Source organism: Poecilia reticulata, linkage group LG2 (genome assembly GCF_000633615.1).
Source record: "Poecilia reticulata strain Guanapo linkage group LG2, Guppy_female_1.0+MT, whole genome shotgun sequence".
NCBI classification, from domain to species: domain Eukaryota; kingdom Metazoa; phylum Chordata; class Actinopteri; order Cyprinodontiformes; family Poeciliidae; genus Poecilia; species Poecilia reticulata.
In genome coordinates, this window is record NC_024332.1 from 42,003,236 (window position 1) to 42,011,902 (window position 8,667).

General features: G+C 37.0%; 1 protein-coding gene and 1 long non-coding RNA gene across 7 annotated transcripts in view; one reads left to right on the forward strand and one right to left on the reverse strand.

Moving 5' to 3' along the window:
* Window positions 1–815, forward strand: part of LOC103461790 (uncharacterized) — a 4,626-nt gene extending 3,811 nt beyond the window's left edge. Inside the window, exon 3 of the long non-coding RNA XR_533187.1 lies at window positions 766–815. This is a non-coding gene — a long non-coding RNA (uncharacterized LOC103461790). The remainder of the gene's footprint in view (window positions 1–765) is intronic.
* Window positions 1–8,667, reverse strand: part of LOC103461792 (uncharacterized protein C21orf62 homolog) — a 60,450-nt gene that overhangs the window by 28,810 nt on the left and 22,973 nt on the right. For 4 of the 6 annotated variants that reach the window (XR_001776411.1, XM_017303760.1, XM_017303759.1 and 1 more), the window contains one exon: window positions 3,552–3,688. The gene's annotated coding sequence lies outside the window, so the exon portion shown is untranslated. Of the gene's footprint in view, window positions 1–3,551; window positions 3,689–4,705; window positions 4,801–4,997; window positions 5,364–8,667 lie in introns of those variants that run through there. The other 2 variants (XM_017303761.1, XM_017303762.1) reach the window with 2 other exon arrangements.

Below are 8,667 nucleotides of genomic sequence, written 5' to 3' on the forward strand. Positions count from 1 at the left end.
ACTTATGGTTGCCTAGCAACAACCTTTTGAGTAACTCATGGCTGCCTAGCAACAGCCCGTTGAGTAACTTATGGCTGCCTAGCAACAGCCTGTTGCGTAACTGATGCAGCAGCACCACACTCCCTTAAAAATTAAAAACAAGAGAAAACTGTGGATAAAACAGGAAAGTTCAGCCACCAGTTTGGTAACATTTCAGATATTTAAAACCGAAAAACTAATCAATAATTGCTGATATCGTCTGATATGGAACACATGTCTTGACATGTTTTTCAGTCATATTGTCCAGTTCTTCAGATTAAATATTTCTACACTGAACAAGGAACAAACATACAAATATTTATATTCTTTTGACTGTCCTTCATTGTAAATGAGTTTATTTTATTTGTACGTTCAAACCAACTTCATCAGATTATTATTATTATTATTTTTAACTTATTGAATTTCCATCTTTTCTCTGCGATCGCTCTTGTTTTTGTTCTGCTGGAGTGAAAGTTTACGTTTGCCCACAAAACCAGGCGCAAACAGCGTCTGGTTCTTTTGTGACCTTGTCAACAATCATAAACAGCCGTCACAATCGGCGGTGGAAATGCCGATGCCAGCTGCCATGTTTGGACATTAAAATAACTTTAAAAACAGGAACCACTGGGTTTGTGTTGACGGATAATATCTTTAAAACTTCCAACAATCCCAGGCCCCTGATTTCTCCGTTTTGGTGACACTCCTCCCCCATTCTTTCTCTCTCTTTCTATACTTTCTCCTCCACAGCAGCTTATCCATGCAAACAAGGCCGAATAATGCACACAGAAGGGGATCACAGACCCTCGTTCCCCCCTTTCACCTCCCACTCAACCCCCTGGATCTCTTCATCCAAAGACCCGAAACCGATCCGGCACGACGCAGAGCTGCAGGGATCACAAAGGCAACCAGGCGACGAAGAGGAGGAGCGGTGCTGGATAATTACAGATGAAGATAACAACCACTGAGATGCAGATTAGCTTGGAAGGAGGAAACAAAGACGAAACAATGCTGAGGGCTAGAAAGAAATGATATAAATATATTTGTAGGGTCCGCATTTATCGCAACGTTCATCATTTATCGAGATAAATTTCTTATTATGATAAGAATTCGGATTTATTATTGTCACAATAAATTCCAATTAATGCCGTTTAAAACCCCCCAAAACTGTTCAAATTGTTATTTTTACTCCTTTTTCTGTTGTTTGTTCACTTAAAAGTATCAATAAACACTAATAAATTTAAAAACATGATTAAATGTCGTTACGAGAGGCAGTTTGATTATATAAGTCACATTCCTTTAAGTGGTTGGTATCCTAAAGAAGCAAATTACAAATGGGAATGTTTTTCAAGATCAGTATTTGTGTTTGTGGGACTATAATTGCTGTGACACACAGTCACACCCGTACAGTTACCTAAACAAATAATCAATAAATAGTTCTTATAGTTCTCACAGTGTTACTACAAAACATGGTGGTAAAACTTTTGCTCATTTATTTGGTTATTTAAATACAAACATTTACAGAGAATCATTTTTATATACTTATAGTTAATAACTAATGCTTTATTAGTTCTGATAGTTTTCCCTACATTAACGTTTTTTTTTATTTACTTGAAAATGTTAAGCTAAATTTATTTCTCCTTTACTTAAAAACAAAAGATTTATTTTTGTTTTGACATAAAAGAAGAAAATGCACAGTTCAGTTTCAGAGGTCTCTATTTTTTCAGTCTGCGGGTTTATCCTTGATAATCTCATGTAATCTCTCTAAAAGATTAACAAAGAGAAACCAGAAGGAAATAAAAGAGTTAAATTAACTGTTAAAGCTTGCAGACCCCCATGAGAGAACAAGGAAAAGACGACTAAGATGAGAAAGGAAGGATGGAGACAAAACAGACGGGAAAAACAATGAAAGAAAAGTAAAATAAACGAGAAGCTTTTCGAGAAGAAGACTTTCACAGTTTACAAGAAAATGTTAGCAGACACTCGAACCAGATTTTGTTGGCAATAAAGGCGTTTTCGCACTGCACAGAACGGTTCCGAGCGTGTTTGCATTAGAACTTGCGACCGGTTCCACCCGGCCCCATGGAACCACAAGAGCTGTGGTTCCAATCGGAACGGCCAAGCGGTTCTGCTTAGAACCAGCAGCTGATTGGCCGCTGGTTGTTATGGAGTCAGACGTTGATTTTCCGTTGACAGCTGGCTCTCACTAAAGTGTATTTTATTTTGTAAAGAGTGCTCTTTTCAATATGTTTATTATTAGTTTTAATTAGCAGTGGATTCGTCTCAATATAGTGCAGTCACCTGGTCTAATGATGAGTTGTTTTTTTTTCCTCTGCTTACTCGCTGATGAACGAGTACAGCCGGCCGCTACATTGAAACCATTAGTTTAGTTTAAAAAATAATGACGTCCGGCACCGCTTCGATGGCGCCCTCAATGTAATGCAAACGCAACAGGGCTGGAACCGTTCCGTTCTGTTCCCCGCGGTGCGAAAACGCCTTAAGTTCATGTTTTTTGGTGACTGGAAAACAAGCCATTTCAAAAACAAATCAGCAGATACTGCTCCGTTACCTAGCAACCCCAAGGAAGCCCAGCCCGTTACCTAGCAACTCCAAGGAGGGCTAGCCTGTCACCTAGCAACTCCAAGGAGGGCAAGCCCGTTACCTAGCAACCAGAAATGACCTCCACCACTTGTTTTATGTTGAAGACGCATATGGTTGTCTTTAAATCTGTCTGTATGTTTGGACTGAACTGATTTTACATTTCCGTATATAAATTGAGTTCATTTATCCTTTAAAGTGCCCTGAGAAAACACTTTGTTTGTGATCTGGTGCCATAAAAATAGAATGAATTTCACTAAATTCTTAGCAGAAAGTTAAGCGACAGCTAGCTCATGTTATTTCAATCTAAGCTACACTAACTTTATTCCTGTTGAAGCTCAGAATCTGGACTGTTTTTAGGCTTAAACTGGTCAGACTGTTTCTAGTAATTTTGTTCACTTTTAGGTTGGTTATATAACATAAAATTAATTGCAAACTGTGCTAAGACAAACTTATAAAATTAAGTTTGTACGTTTGTCTTGGAGATTTAAAGAGCAGACTTTCTTTTACAAGAGAACTAAAATCTTAGTTTTATTAAACCTTATTTCCCAAATCAAGGTTCATTTGTGTAATTTGTTTAGTGTTATGTTTGACCAATTCTGCGATATTATATTTAAATATCATAAAATAACATTTTATGATATTTGACATTTGACATCCCAGTTGGATGAACCACTTTGGTGGAAACTAAAGGTAGCTTGTTTTAGCTAACTGCCACACATTTACATTATATTATGTGGTTAATGTGCACTATCCCCTGGCAAATACATAAAAAATATCTCTAGCTCTAGCAGAAAGTGGCTCTCTTTACTATAGCAACAGTAGCTAACCAGCTAGCCCACTAGTTAGCTCGCAAGCTAGCCCACTAATTAGCAAACTAGTTAGCTACGTAGCTAGGTAGCTATCTCCAGCCGTGAATCCTGTTAGAAAACACCTACCTATTGTGTGTATTTCTGTGTGTCTCTGCGCACACGTCCGTCTTTTATTTGTCCCCATAATGTCTGCCAGGACAGGAAGCAGCACAATGCCAGGCAGGTCCTGAGGAAAAACTGGATCAGAACCACACACACGGGTCCTGTTAGACACAAACAAGAGAATGCACACTAAGTAACTGCAGCACACTCTGCTGCGCACAGAAATATCTTTGTGGTGACCGTTAGACTCATGAAACAATAAACAAGACTAATCTGAAGATAAAGTGAAAAATGTTACTGTCAGGTCAGCCTCGTTTGCACAGCATTTTGGTTTATTTAAATCGTTTTCTGCCAAAATTCAATAAAAAGATGCGTCTTCTAAGTGTTTATTTTCTGTCTGGTTTCAGAACAAATGAAGAAATCCTTTTACTTGAAAAAAAATCACCTCTGATTGTTAATGAGGCATAAAGTAATGCACCAGTTTCAGAGGACAAAGAGTTAAAGACTGAAAAGAAAATACTGACAAAGAGGAAGAAGAGGAAACGTGTAAGGTGTTGATCCCGGATGATCTCCTGTCATCCTAAAAACACAAACAGAACGAAGCTGAAGATCTGTCCCCCGAGGGACGACGGGAATAAAGAGTTAATCCGTCTATTACAGCTCAAACATCCTGGGAAGTCAAAGAGCATCTGAGTATCTGCAGAAACAAGCAGAATCTGGTCCGGACACAAAGCATGGAGTCTGTTTATGGAGGAGAGTTAAAGAAAAAGACCTGAAAAGGTGATTCAAGTTCAGTTAGGAAACTTTTCTGGATTCTGAAGCTGCAAGAGGAAAAGAGAATATTAAAGATTATCCAAATTACTTAAAAAACTCCTAAACATTAAGATCCTCATGATAATTTGTAACATGCAACCCAATCTCTCTGCAAATAATGACAAAAAAAAACTCATTTTGATTACTTATCAAATTAGCTCAAATTTTTAAAAGTTGGATCACCTGTTTTGTTTTTTCAGTGCTCACTATAAAACATGTACACATCACTGTAACATCCATTAAAGGTAAAAACTGAGTTTTTATGGAGACCAAGGCCCAAGGCGTTTCATTATCAGGTAAAATTTCTTTTAAATCATATTTGATATACATAGCATTTTTTTATAACAACTCAAGGTGACAGTTACCTGATTATGCTATGAAATGGCACTGTGTGGCGCTAAAGACACAATATTGGCCCTTTAAATCAAAGAGGACCAAGATTTGATCCCTGTGGAACTCCGCTGGTTTAAAGTAACCAACAAAACTGAAACGGTTCAACCAGTTAGCCTGGAAGAATGATTTTTGCTAACAAAGCTCCTCCGTTCAGCAAAATTGCTTCACATCCTCCGTTTTTATCTGATAGTTAAACCGAACTTTGCTTGTGAACGAAGTGTGTGAACTGCTTTCATAACAGCTCAGATTCTCTGCTTTAATTACTTTGTTGTGTCTCTTCTGTTAATGTAGTTTCCTCATCAGGGAGAGACAAAGGCACTCCGGGGATGCCGAGAAGCCCAAAAAGAGGACAAGTTGAATCCTGGCTGCTGGAACAAGCTGGAAATCCTTGTTGAGCTAAAAGAAGAGAAGCGGAAACCAGGAAAACTGAGACATTTCTCTGAGACACAACCAGAGCCTCTTTTCATTCAAAGACAAAGACAGAAAGAAACACTTTGCATCCCATGGAAGTTACAATCCAATAAGTGCTAATGAGGCATCATTTGAATCCCAAAGGGAGCTGGGAGATAGTGGTGCGTTGAGGTGAAGAGTGAGAGTTGATTCCCAGAGATGGAGAGGGTGAAAGAGAAGCCGAGCCCCCCTCCCCCCGAGGGTCGGAGCGATTTCTCTCCCCCACATCCCCTCTGTTCGCTTCCCTTTTCAGCTGCTTCCCTCCCTCCATCAGATCCTTTCTGAGTTAATCCAACAAACGCAGGATGAGAAACAGACTCATTAGCGCCGAGTCCGCCCGTCAATGCCGTCCTGACGGAAACGTTTTCCTGCATAAACTGAAGCTAAATCTTCAGGGTCATTAATGAACAGGTTGTTCTCTAAGGTTTCCAAACAAAAAAACTGGATTTGCACTGCAAAAATACAAAATATTACCAAGTATTTTTGATCCAGTTTTTTAGTGGAAACATCTTAATACACCTGAAACAAGACAAAACTAACTCACACGTAACTTTTCAGCAAGATATAGAAGCTTGTTTTAAGTTAATTCCTTAAAAAGTATTAGCTCCACTGGCAGATTATTTTAATATATTTCTCCCATGATATAAGAGAAATAATCTGACAATATAACTAGTCATTTTTCATCAATATTATGAAATTATTGACTTAAATAACCTCACAACTGTTGCTGAAAAGTTACTAATAAATTAGTTTTGTTCTATTTTAATTGTACCAAGATGTTTCAACAAGCATTTAGACAAAAAAAATACTTGGTAATATTTGGTATTTTTGCAGTGTAATGGACTTTGAAAAATAATCATATTTATGAATATAAATTTAAAAAATAAATGCAACATAAACATTTATATATTAAAAGTGTAAACTGAGTTAAAAACATTTTAAATTAAGAATATATGTTGAATATTTGAATTAAATTACTTAGATTATAACACTAAATTTTATTATTTTTTGCCTGTTTTCTATAAAAAAAGGGTAATAATATTAAATATTCAATCAGATTAAAGTTTAACTAGATAGATTAGAGGCTTTATAAACTAATTGCAGCATTCAAAAACTTTAATTTAAATTAATTAATCCTGTTTTGTAATGGGATACAAGTTTGAAAGTTAGAAAAAAAATCAACTGTAAAACAATTTACATATTTATCTAATTTAATTAAGACATCCAGCAGAGTCCCCTCCATTTGAATTAAACAACCTGAATTTTATTCTCATTACTTGATTTATTTAAAATAAAACTGGTTAAAATCCAGAAAAACCAGCAGATCTCGGCCTCCTCTTTGAGTTTTTGTTTTCTGCTTCGATGCCATACCCCTCATTTCTTTCTGTTTAGCAGGTTCTGTACTTCAGACAACATTTCAAATGTCAAAACTGATAAAATCCTGATTTATCATCTCTGCTTTCATTGTGTTTTCCACGCCTATAAATCACCGAGGAGGGAAAGCTGAAAGCGACGAAATGTCTCAAACATTTTCTCACAGCGCAGCTCTGAGACGTCGGCTTGAATCGGCCTGAAGGCGTTTTTTCAGCTTTTCTAAACATGAGCTTCAGATGTGAAGATGAGGGAATTAAAAAGTATCTGTGTGGAAATGTGATCAAGAACAATGACCACCGGGAGGGTGAATGGTTTTATCCAAACTGTATGTCTCTCACTGTATTCATGACATTACTAGAGGGGGAGAAAAACAAAAACTTACAGCAACAAAGTGAAATCCAGAGAGGTTTGAGATTGAACTGCAAAAAACAAGAAACACTGATTGATGGAGAGCAGAAGAAGAAGTGTCGGGTTAAAAAAAGCAGCAACTTTTTCCAGCAAAATTACATCATCTGAAAGACCAACTTACTGCTAATATGGTCACACAGATATAAAGTTATGTTTCTCTGTGTGATAAAAGACGCAATATTGTCTACATAGAAATTTTTATTAAAGTGGCCCGAGAACAGAGCCTTGATGAACCCCACATTTGATTTTTATTCGCTCTGACCAGAATTTACCAAAGGACCAAAGTATTTGGACCAAATGAGCCCAAAGCCAGAGAAAAATCACTCACTTTTCCAGCTGATAAATCAAGAATCTCAACTGTGTTTTTGAGTGACCCAAGAATGGAGCCTTGTGGAATCCCACATTTGATTTTTGTTCAGTCAGATCAGAAATGACCAATTTAGAAAAGTATTTGGACCAATTCAGTCCAATACCAGGGAACATCACTCATATTTCCAGCTGATTATTCAACAACCTCAATTGTGTTTTTGAGTGACCCAAGAATGGAGCCTTGAGGAACCCCACATTTGATTTTTGTTTGCTCAGACTAGAAATGACCAAGTTTAAAACCTGGATTACACCCCTTAAATAATAATAAAAACTGTGCAGATCTTTACTGTACCACACTATTTGACTGACTGTAGGCTGATGCTCCAAGCTGCAAACGCTACATCTCTGCATTAATCAGCAGCAGGAACGGCGGGGCGGGTCACGCTAAGGGAAGCAGCCTAATAACAATGTCCATTGAAGGGCCGTGTTCCCGTTTCCCCTGGGAACATTACCAGGCCTTTCCTGCTATACAGCAGGTCCCCACAATGGGCTGGTGCTTCAGACCAAATGGGAAAGATAAATGCATTAGGACCACTGTAGAAAGAAAAAGGAGGAGTAAAATTTTACCAAAAAGTTAGGAAAATTCTGAGCTCCAAAAGTCTAAAAAAAAATCTGAACGTTTGAGATTAATCTAATCAATTTTCTAGAAAAAACCACAAGGGGAAAATTGTTTGACTTTCAGAGTTTTAAAAATCATAAATGTTTGACTTTTTTTAGAAATATCCAACTTGATTGGAAAATTTCTGACAATCTCAAAATTTAAAATTTTTTTCTAGCAATTGTTTTTTACTTTTCAAACACAAATTTCGCATTTTGTTTTCTGGAAATTTTTCAACTTTTCAAGATAAAAATGTTGGGGGCAGAGGGAGGTTTGTAGAATACTTCTGAGTTTATTCTAAAACTATTTGATGCTTTTTATCCCAAAGTTTTTTTGATTAATCTGAAAACTGTTGACTTTGTCTGGAAAATTGTTGACCTTTAAAATCAGAAATTTCCTTTTTCATGCAATAAAATTTCCGAGTTTTTTGGTGTAAATTTACTGCACCTTTATTTTTCTTTCCATCTTGAAAGGCTCTAATGCGCTGTTGTTTTTACTCTTATTAATAATTGCTGCATGTTTTTACAGTTAACAGGTAGAATCTGTTTGAAGTTTAGTTTGCATATCTGTGTTTCTTTGTTCCATCTGTTGGATGTGTGAAGTGATCATGAAAAAGAAGTATGAACGGATCAGATTTCAGCTGCAGACCTGAGTAATTTCTCACTTTATCTACACACACACACACACGCACACACACACACACACACACACACACACACACACACACACACACAC